General features: G+C 33.5%; 1 long non-coding RNA gene across 1 annotated transcript; it reads right to left on the reverse strand.

Annotated features, from left to right (window-relative positions):
* Nucleotides 1-224: 224 nt before the first annotated feature.
* LOC124374892 lies at nt 225-6318 on the reverse strand. Its single transcript, XR_006923624.1, has 2 exons — nt 5869-6318; nt 225-570 (listed from the first exon to the last, which is right to left on the reverse strand). It is a non-coding gene; the product is annotated as an uncharacterized LOC124374892 (long non-coding RNA).
* Between the last annotated feature and the right edge of the window lie 2888 nt (nt 6319-9206).

The following is a 9206-nucleotide window of genomic DNA, read 5'->3' on the forward strand; positions in this document are numbered from 1 at the left end:
CATTTTCCTGTGTTGTCCTCAGATGAGCTAGAAGGTTTAACCTCTAAACAGTTTGTTGATGATTTCCAGTGCGGTTAGTACAGTACAGTACAATTGTTTTGTTTCGTCAAGTGTTGTGTACTGTAGGTTGGTTTATCCGGCCGAATCGTTATCCGGCCAGAGGCTCGGTCCCTTGGTGGCCGGATATGAGGGGTTCTACTGTAGATGAAATAACACTCAATAAATAGTAAAACAATATCAAATTTAATAAATAATAAATCTAACAATATTCAGCATTTATTGACAAATCCGTTTAAATTGGTAGTTCTTAACGTTGATACACGAGTATAATTATCTTTTAACACAGACTTTTTAGCAGCAACTAAAGCTTTCTTCTGCTCTTCTATCACTTTTATGACATTTTTAAAAGTTTGGTCTTTGTCTTCTGCCTCTTTGTTTCCATTTTTACAAGCATTTTCCTCTTGTTAACAAACAACACACAGACCTCTGGAAGGTTTCTCAAAAGACTGGACTATTGATAAATGTTGGTTCATAGTAGAATCAAAATTACTCACATCTGAACTCAAACATCTGTAAAATACCAACATAATCTTTCACAAACTGTTTTTAAATGAGAGAATTTACTAGTTTTACATTAAAAGTTATTTTAAAGATAGCAGAGTTAACTTTGATACTAGCATATAATGGTGAGGAGAGTTAACATTAATACATGGAAACGCTATTGCAAGCTAAGAATAGTATCAAACTATTTACACAATTGTACATCATGTAAATGCTGTTGTGGCAAATACACTGCTATGTAGTAAATATTTCAAAATGTACGAAGTTGTGTAGTACATTAATGCATTATCCAAGATTTTTGAAGTTCAAGGACATCAACTGTTAGCTCATTTTATAAATGTAAGGCTCTCACTCTCTAAAACTTCACTAAACCACAATTATCTATCCTCCCTTTGACCAATTACATCCAACCATTAGAATCTGAGGTCTAAGAATGTAACAATAATAAATGAGCCATTATTTAAACCAATTCTTGTGTGAAATCAAGTACTTTACAGCTATAATTTTGATGTTCTGTAGACAATTCCTAGTCATTATTGAAAAAATTTAAACTATTTGAGGTATTTCCATTAGCAGTACCAATTTACATACTTCAAAATAGAGGCAAGTTTCTAAAACTATGTATACTCCATATCCTAACACACTTGGTCCCACAAAAGACAAGCTAAACACAAGCATTGGTGATAGAAATTATCAAGTGTTTTGTGTACTAAGACAGTGTCTGTGCTTAGACCTACATTGACAGAGAATTAAATGAATTGGTCATTGAGAAACCCTTTAAGTCAAAAAAACCTACTTTTGGTAAATGTAAAAAAATCACTCTCAGATTGGGTAATTTTGCACCAAATAATAAAAAAACCACAATCTAATTATAGAATTCACTATTAGAATTGTGAATTTACAAATTTTACCTGTTATAAGTATTTTAAGTTCATAGAAATATTAAAAATAATTTTTTGACTTATGGGCTTTTAAAAGAAAATGGAGCAAAAACAATGACTTATAGGGTTTTAAAGGAAAATAGAGACACTTGATTTTGATATGGAGGAAAATAAAGTCAGTTAAAACAGCTAAAAATGTTTATTATAATTTTACATTAGTAAATCTAACATATAATTATGTTTCATGTTAATTATATAAAAACAAAGTTCTGGAGTTTTAAGCAATATTTTTCTCAATCTATCTCAACATCTCCTTTATTGACAGTTTTCCATGAGAATATTTTGTCGTAGAACATCTTTATTTGTTCATCGTCAGGTAAATAAGGCTTTAATTTTTCAAGGTCATCCATTTTTTTCTTGTTTATTGGTACACAATCCTCTTGATAAGCTTTTTGTGTAGGCAGGTTCAACCTATTACGGTTTTGTGTTTTTTTATATCAAAAGTGTGTTCAGTTACACCATCAATGAAGTCTTTTGCTTTTAACTATACCAGGATTTTCATGTGAATGGGAAAAACTGCATGAAATTTGAGATTTTAAAAGAAAACCTTTTTTTCTTTGGGCATACATCTTTGCCTCGTGTTTCCTGAGAAATTACATTCTTTTTAAAAAATGCAGGCCACCAATCCTTGAAATTTAAAATGTCTTCTGACTCAGGTAGGACCACATAGAACTCATTTTTTAATGAGGCACTTAGGAACATTTCAGCATATTCCTTAACAGTGTACACTCTGTCGCACCTTCTCACTTTTCTTTTAATAACTGAAAAGTCCCTATCGCAGGGCAGAAAAGAATGCCCTCGTAATAGGAAAATACTGCTCTACTGTCTTAAACTTTCCTGTGGAGGCCAAGGCATTTGCCAATCTGAGAACTGAGTGGGTTTTTATTTTGGCCTCCCACATCCGTCAGAAAAAATATGTAAGTGTTCAATCCCTTCTATTAAATGATTTTGAATGTAGCTCAACAGAAATGAACAGACTTCATTTGGGCCTTTACCACCAATTCCCTCATGATACATAAAAAATACTACACTGTTGTCTTTAAGATTATGGACACAGAAAGAAAACACTAACAGTGAGTTGTCTGAGATAAAATTGTTTCTTGGACTGGGATAGTTGGTAGCTGTAAATTTTGCATATAATCAATACATATGCCACCAATATTTTCATTAGTAGCAGCCTGTTCCTGAACTTCGTTTGAATTTTATAGTAAAACTTTTTAGCCCTGCGCTTATGGACTATTTTTTTCAGCTACATGGACTCTTTTTAGCTATATCATTCAAGAATTTACTTTTAATTTTTTATCTCAAGAGCCTCACAAGTACAGCAAGTGTCGACCTGTGGACGACCAAAATGCAGAGTAAAATTTTTCTTTAAATATTTTAAGATAAAATTTGTACCCAATATCAATATCTGGATTCGCCTGTTTTAAACAGTTTATACATCTCCAAGAACATTAAGTTTTTCATTCAAGTAGCTATAATCAGTTGTACCATAGTGTGTTATTTTTCACAGGAAAGGAAGCGATATGTTCTTTAACTCTATTGACAAAAATTAGTTGGTTTTGCATTGCCCGGGACACTTTTGCCTCTCATATCCTGAGGATTTTTACCCTCTGTTAGTAGTTTTGTCAATCTCCTGATGCGGTCACTACTTATTCCATGTATATTAGGAATGCAAGTTTTGCATACCTGCTGCTTCCCAGATGGTGTTGATACTTCGTAAATGAATGTATTTCCTCTATCTGGCTTACGTGATATTTCACTTGATTTCCTCCGCCGTTTCTGTTTAACTTCAGTTGCTGCAATCAAAGATTGTAGATAGTTGTCTTGCTCATTTTTAGACCCCAAACTTCTAAAGGTCTCAAAATATCCGTTTCCGTTCTTCATCTGCCACTTTTGTGAAGCACTTCCGCCGACTACCTGAAAAAAACAACAAATTATTTCTGGGAATATATCTATTTATTTAAAGTTTTTAAAGAGTTTCTTCAATGTTATAGATTATATTGCATCAATTAGGCCATGTTGCAATTGTTTGTGTGAGTGTGTTTAAAATATTTTTCTTCACTTTAACACATCAAATTTTATTGGTTTCATATAAGGATAGAAACTTAGTCTATACCAAAGTGTATTGTGAAAAGGATTTTTTAAAGAAAGTTTTAGTTTATTAGTGTTACTCCAAACAGTAATAGTATGCGTATGGTGCGTTCATGTATGTGTGTGTGTGTGTGTGTGTATATTATATATTAAATTGTGTTTACAGAGATAAGAGCTAAAAAAGTAGGCTATCACAAAACACAATGTAGAAATTTTTTGCTATAGCACTATGACAGCCTAAGGTTAGAAAAACTGACGTAGTCCATAATAGGACAGTAGTAAATAATAAATGTTTTTACTTCTATCTTTTATTAATCTACTATTATATGACATTTAAGAGATATGCACATAAAATATGTACAAATATGTAAGCTTAGTACTTGAACGAACATAATAAAAGTGAAAAATACTTACTTGCAATCTTCTCCTGGAGTTATTTCTGGTACTTCTTTTCCAGTCCAACTTATGTATGAGCTTCCTGAAACTCTGGCTTTTTTTAATTATTTCGGCCTTGTACTCGGATTTATTGAGAACACCCTTTTTCCTTTTACGTTTCTGAATCTCTAAATTAACATCTAGCTCATTCATTCTGATATGATTTTAAAATGTTTCAATTTCGATATTAGACGAAACAAAAGAAAATAGGCTACTCTTTAATATCCCACCATAACCTCAAACCTGGGCTGGAAATTGTTAGTGCAATGTAAACAGCTGATCACTGATCAAGGTGTCAGCTGTTGCTGCTGTTCACTTGAGAAACACTATAAGTCACTGACTTATGGTGTTTCTCAAGTGAACTAAAACTTTGTGGCATTATAAAGTTGGTAAAAAAAGTCTGACTTATGTTGTTTCTCAGAGGAACTGTGTATTTATATCTGTTGATTGCAAAAATATAAAAAAAACTAAATTTAGCTAAAAATTGACTTATGGGGTTTCTCAAATGACCAATTCAAATGATACATCATATTTTAAAATATTACACATTCTCAACCCCTTTACTTCTTAAGCCCAAGATTATAAACCACTCAATTATTGGTATTTATTCTACTTATAGTATCCTAATAATATTACAAATGCGAAAATGAGTTTGTTTCACTTTCACACACATAAACTATTAAACAGGCTGTACTGAAATTCTATATGGAAATTCTTACGAGTCCCTGGTTAACATATAGGACTATTCTTATTTCGAAAATCCCTTCGAGCTACGCCCCACTGGTCTCATTTTCCTCTAAAGCTGCGTTAGATCAAACAAATAGTATTAATTTTTGGCCTGTTAGTGTAATCAATTGTTATGTGTAAACATTGTTTTAAGACAGCACAACCGTATGTTTAGTTCATTTAACCACTATTTTCAATTTGTTCATATTAATAGTAAGTAAGCATAGAGTAAGCTTGATAATAACAACATTTCTTATATCCACTTTTTCTGCAACCGCTTTTGAGTAGGTACAGAGTTAAAAAATGTAGGTAAGAAAACTCAAATTCAGTAAAAATAAACTTTTAACTGTACACTTTAGCAAATATTAAGAATGAAGTGCTTGATCAGTACTGTAATCCATATATAAAAAACAAAGTTACTAGCTAACTTTTACTATAAATTTAAAGACTGTTATAAAACACATCTTAGTTTCTTTTGACTGAACTAGGCTTCACAGACCTGTGTATGTATCTATATGTTCTTAATCACGAAACAAGGCAAAATCAAAGCTGACGTGAAACTGGCCATAGATTCCATTCAGAGAAAGAACAAGTGGGTACTTGACCTAGTTCCTAACTAAATCCTAACCTAGTTCATTAACTTAAAAGATACAAAATATATATTAATTTAATGACCTGATGATAAATACTACAAATAAAGATTTTAAATGAACAAAGACTACTTTTATGGTAATAATTACCATTTAACAGCAGCCATTTTCAGGACTACACTCATTTAACAAGACAAGTATTGAGAACACAATCAAAAACATACAAGCCGATTTAGATAAAACTTTATATAAACATTTGACACACAGTCTACTATACTACAATACAATCCTCATTATTAGGCCGCGCCTATTTACAGAGCCACAAGTATTTTACAGGCTGTGCTGAATAAAACCAATCTATGGATGACCGTACCTCAAAAACGTACGAGCTGATTTTGATAAAACGTTCAATACACATTCAATACATGGTCTACTATACTACAATACAACTCTCATTCTTTATTTGGAGATATATATCGATTTTACATATCAAATAATAGAAAACACATGTATGGTCTTACCTCAAACATTGACAAGATGGACAGTAGCTGTGTTTTTCATTCTTACCAGTATTCTTGATAATATACCTGCAACTTTATATACACAGGCAATTTAATTGTTCATTTAGCATTACCCAGGAGGCACGTGTGTAGTGGTAAAGATATTTAATTATTGAAATGAGAATATAAATTACTTTCTTAAAAGTGCAATTGTAAAACATTCAAAGTAATATGAAAGAATCTCTAATAAATGATTACCATTACACGGACGCGAACAAATTTACCTCCCATCATCTGTAGGGTTTGTATTTGTACCCACCTACTACAATGTTTGGATCTTGGTACAAGGAGCAGCCATTACATGTTGGCGCTAACTTGACATTTTATAGATCACAGATGATTTCATGCAATCAAGGAGCTGCCATAACATGTTGGCGCTAACTTGACATTTTATAGATCACAGATGATTTCATGCAATCAAGGAGCTGCCATTACATGTTGGCGCTAACTTGACATTTTATAGATCACAGATGATTTCATGCAATCAAGGAGCTGCCATTACATGTTGGCGCTAACTTGACATTTTATAGATCACAGATGAATTCATGCAATCAAGGAGCTGCCATTACATGTTGGCGATAACTTGACATTTTATAGATCACAGATGATTTCATGCAATCAAGGAGCTGCCATTACATGTTGGCGCTAACGTAACATTTTATAGGTCACAGATGATTTCATGCAATCAAGGAGCTGCCATTACATGTTGGCGCTAACTTGACATTTTATAGATCACAGATGATTTCATGCAATCAAGGAGCTGCCATTACATGTTGGCGCTAACTTGACATTTTATAGATCACAGATGATTTCATGCAATCAAGGAGATGCCATTACATGTTGGCGCTAACTTGACATTTTATAGATCACAGATGATTTCATGCAATCAAGGAGCAGCCATTACAAGTTGGCGCTAACTTGACATTTTATAGATAACAGATGATTTCATACAATCAAGGAGCTGCCATTACATGTTGGCGCTAACGTAACATTATATAGGTCACAGATGATTTCATGCAATCAAGGAGCTGCCATTACATGTTGGCGCTAACTTGACATTTTATAGATCACAGATGATTTCATGCAATCAAGGAGCTGCCATTACATGTTGGCGCTAACTTGACATTTTATAGATCACAGATGATTTCATGCAATCAAGGAGCTGCCATTACATGTTGGCGCTAACTTGACATTTTATAGATCACAGATGATTTCATGCAATCAAGGAGCAGCCATTACAAGTTGGCGCTAACTTGACATTTTATAGATAACAGATGATTTCATACAATCAAGGAGCTGCCATTACATTTTGGCACTAACTTGACATTTTATAGATAACAGTTGATTTCATGCAATCAAGGAGCTGCCATTACATGTTGGCGCTAACTTGACATTTTATAGATCACAGATGATTTCATGCAATCAAGGAGCTGCCATTACATGTTGGCGCTAACTTGACATTTTATAGATCACAGATGATTTCATGCAATCAAGGAGCAGCCATTACAAGTTGGCGCTAACTTGACATTTTATAGATAACAGATGATTTCATACAATCAAGGAGCTGCCATTACATTTTGGCACTAACTTGACATTTTATAGATAACAGTTGATTTCATACAATCAAGGAGCTGCCATTACATTTTGGCACTAACTTGACATTTTATAGATAACAGTTGATTTCATACAATCAAGTAGCTGCCATTACAAGTTGGCGCTAACTTGACATTTTATAGATCACACATGATTTCATGCAATCAAGGAGCTGCCATTACATGTTGGCGCTAACTTGACATTTTATAGATCACAGATGATTTCATGCAATCAAGGAGCTGCCATTACATGTTGGTGCTAACTTGACATTTTATAGATGACAGATGATTTCATGCAATCAAGGAGCAGCCATTACATGTTGGCGCTAACTTGACATTTTATAGATCACACATGATTTCATGCAATCAAGGAGCTGCCATTACATGTTGGCGCTAACTTGACATTTTATAGATCACAGATGATTTCATGTAATCAAGGAGCTGCCATTACATGTTGGCGCTAACTTGACATTTTATAGATCACAGATGATTTCATGCAATCAAGGAGCTGCCATTACATTTTGGCGCTAACTTGACATTTTATAGGTCACAGATGATTTCATAAAGTCAAGGAGCTGCCATTACATGTTGGCGCTAACTTGACATTTTATAGATCACAGATAATTTCATACAATCAAGGAGCTGCCATTACATGTTGGCGCTAACTTTGCATTATTGGTATCAAATAATTGAATGCAATCAAGGAGCAGCCATTACATGTTGGTGTTAACATTACATTATTGGTCTCAGATAATTTCATGCAATCAAGGAGCTGCCATTATATGTTGGTGCTAACTTTACATTATTGTTCTCAGATAATTTTATGCAATCAAAGAGCTGCCATTATATGTTAACGCTAACTTGACATTTTATAGGTCACAGATGATTTCATAAAGTCAAGGAGCTGCCATTACATGTTGGCGCTAACTTGACATTATATAGATCACAGATGATTTCATGTAATCAAGGAGCTGCCATTACATGTTGGCGCTAACTTTACATTATTGGTATCAAATAATTGAATGCAATCAAGTAGCAGCCATTACATGTTGGCGCTAACTTTACATTATTGGTATCAAATAATTGAATGCAATCAAGGAGCTGCCATTACATTTTGGCGCTAACTTTACATTATTGGTATCAAATAATTGAATGCAATCAAGGAGCAGCCATTATATGTTGGTGTTAACTTTACATTATTGGTCTCAGATAATTTCATACAATCAAGGAGCTGCCATTACATGTTGGCGCTAACTTTACATTATTGGTATCAAATAATTGAATGCAATCAAGGAGCAGCCATTACATGTTGGTGTTAACTTAACATTATTGTTCTCAGATAATTTTATGCAATCAAGGAGCTGCCATTATATGTTAACGCTAACTTGACATTTTATAGATAACAGATGATTTCATACAATCAAGGAGCTGCCATTACATGTTGGCACTAACTTGACATTTTATAGATCACACATGATTTCATGCAATCAAGGAGCTGCCATTACATGTTGGCGCTAACTCGACATTTTATAGATCACAGATGATTTCATGCAATCAAGAAGCTGCCATTACATGTTGGCGCTAACTTGACATTTTATAGATCACAGATGATTTCATGCAATCAAGGAGCTGCCATTACATTTTGGCGCTAACTTGACATTTTATAGATCACAGATGATTTCATGCAATCAAGGAGCTGCCATAACA

This window comes from Homalodisca vitripennis, unplaced genomic scaffold (assembly GCF_021130785.1).
Source record: "Homalodisca vitripennis isolate AUS2020 unplaced genomic scaffold, UT_GWSS_2.1 ScUCBcl_10917;HRSCAF=19985, whole genome shotgun sequence".
NCBI lineage: Eukaryota > Metazoa > Arthropoda > Insecta > Hemiptera > Cicadellidae > Homalodisca > Homalodisca vitripennis.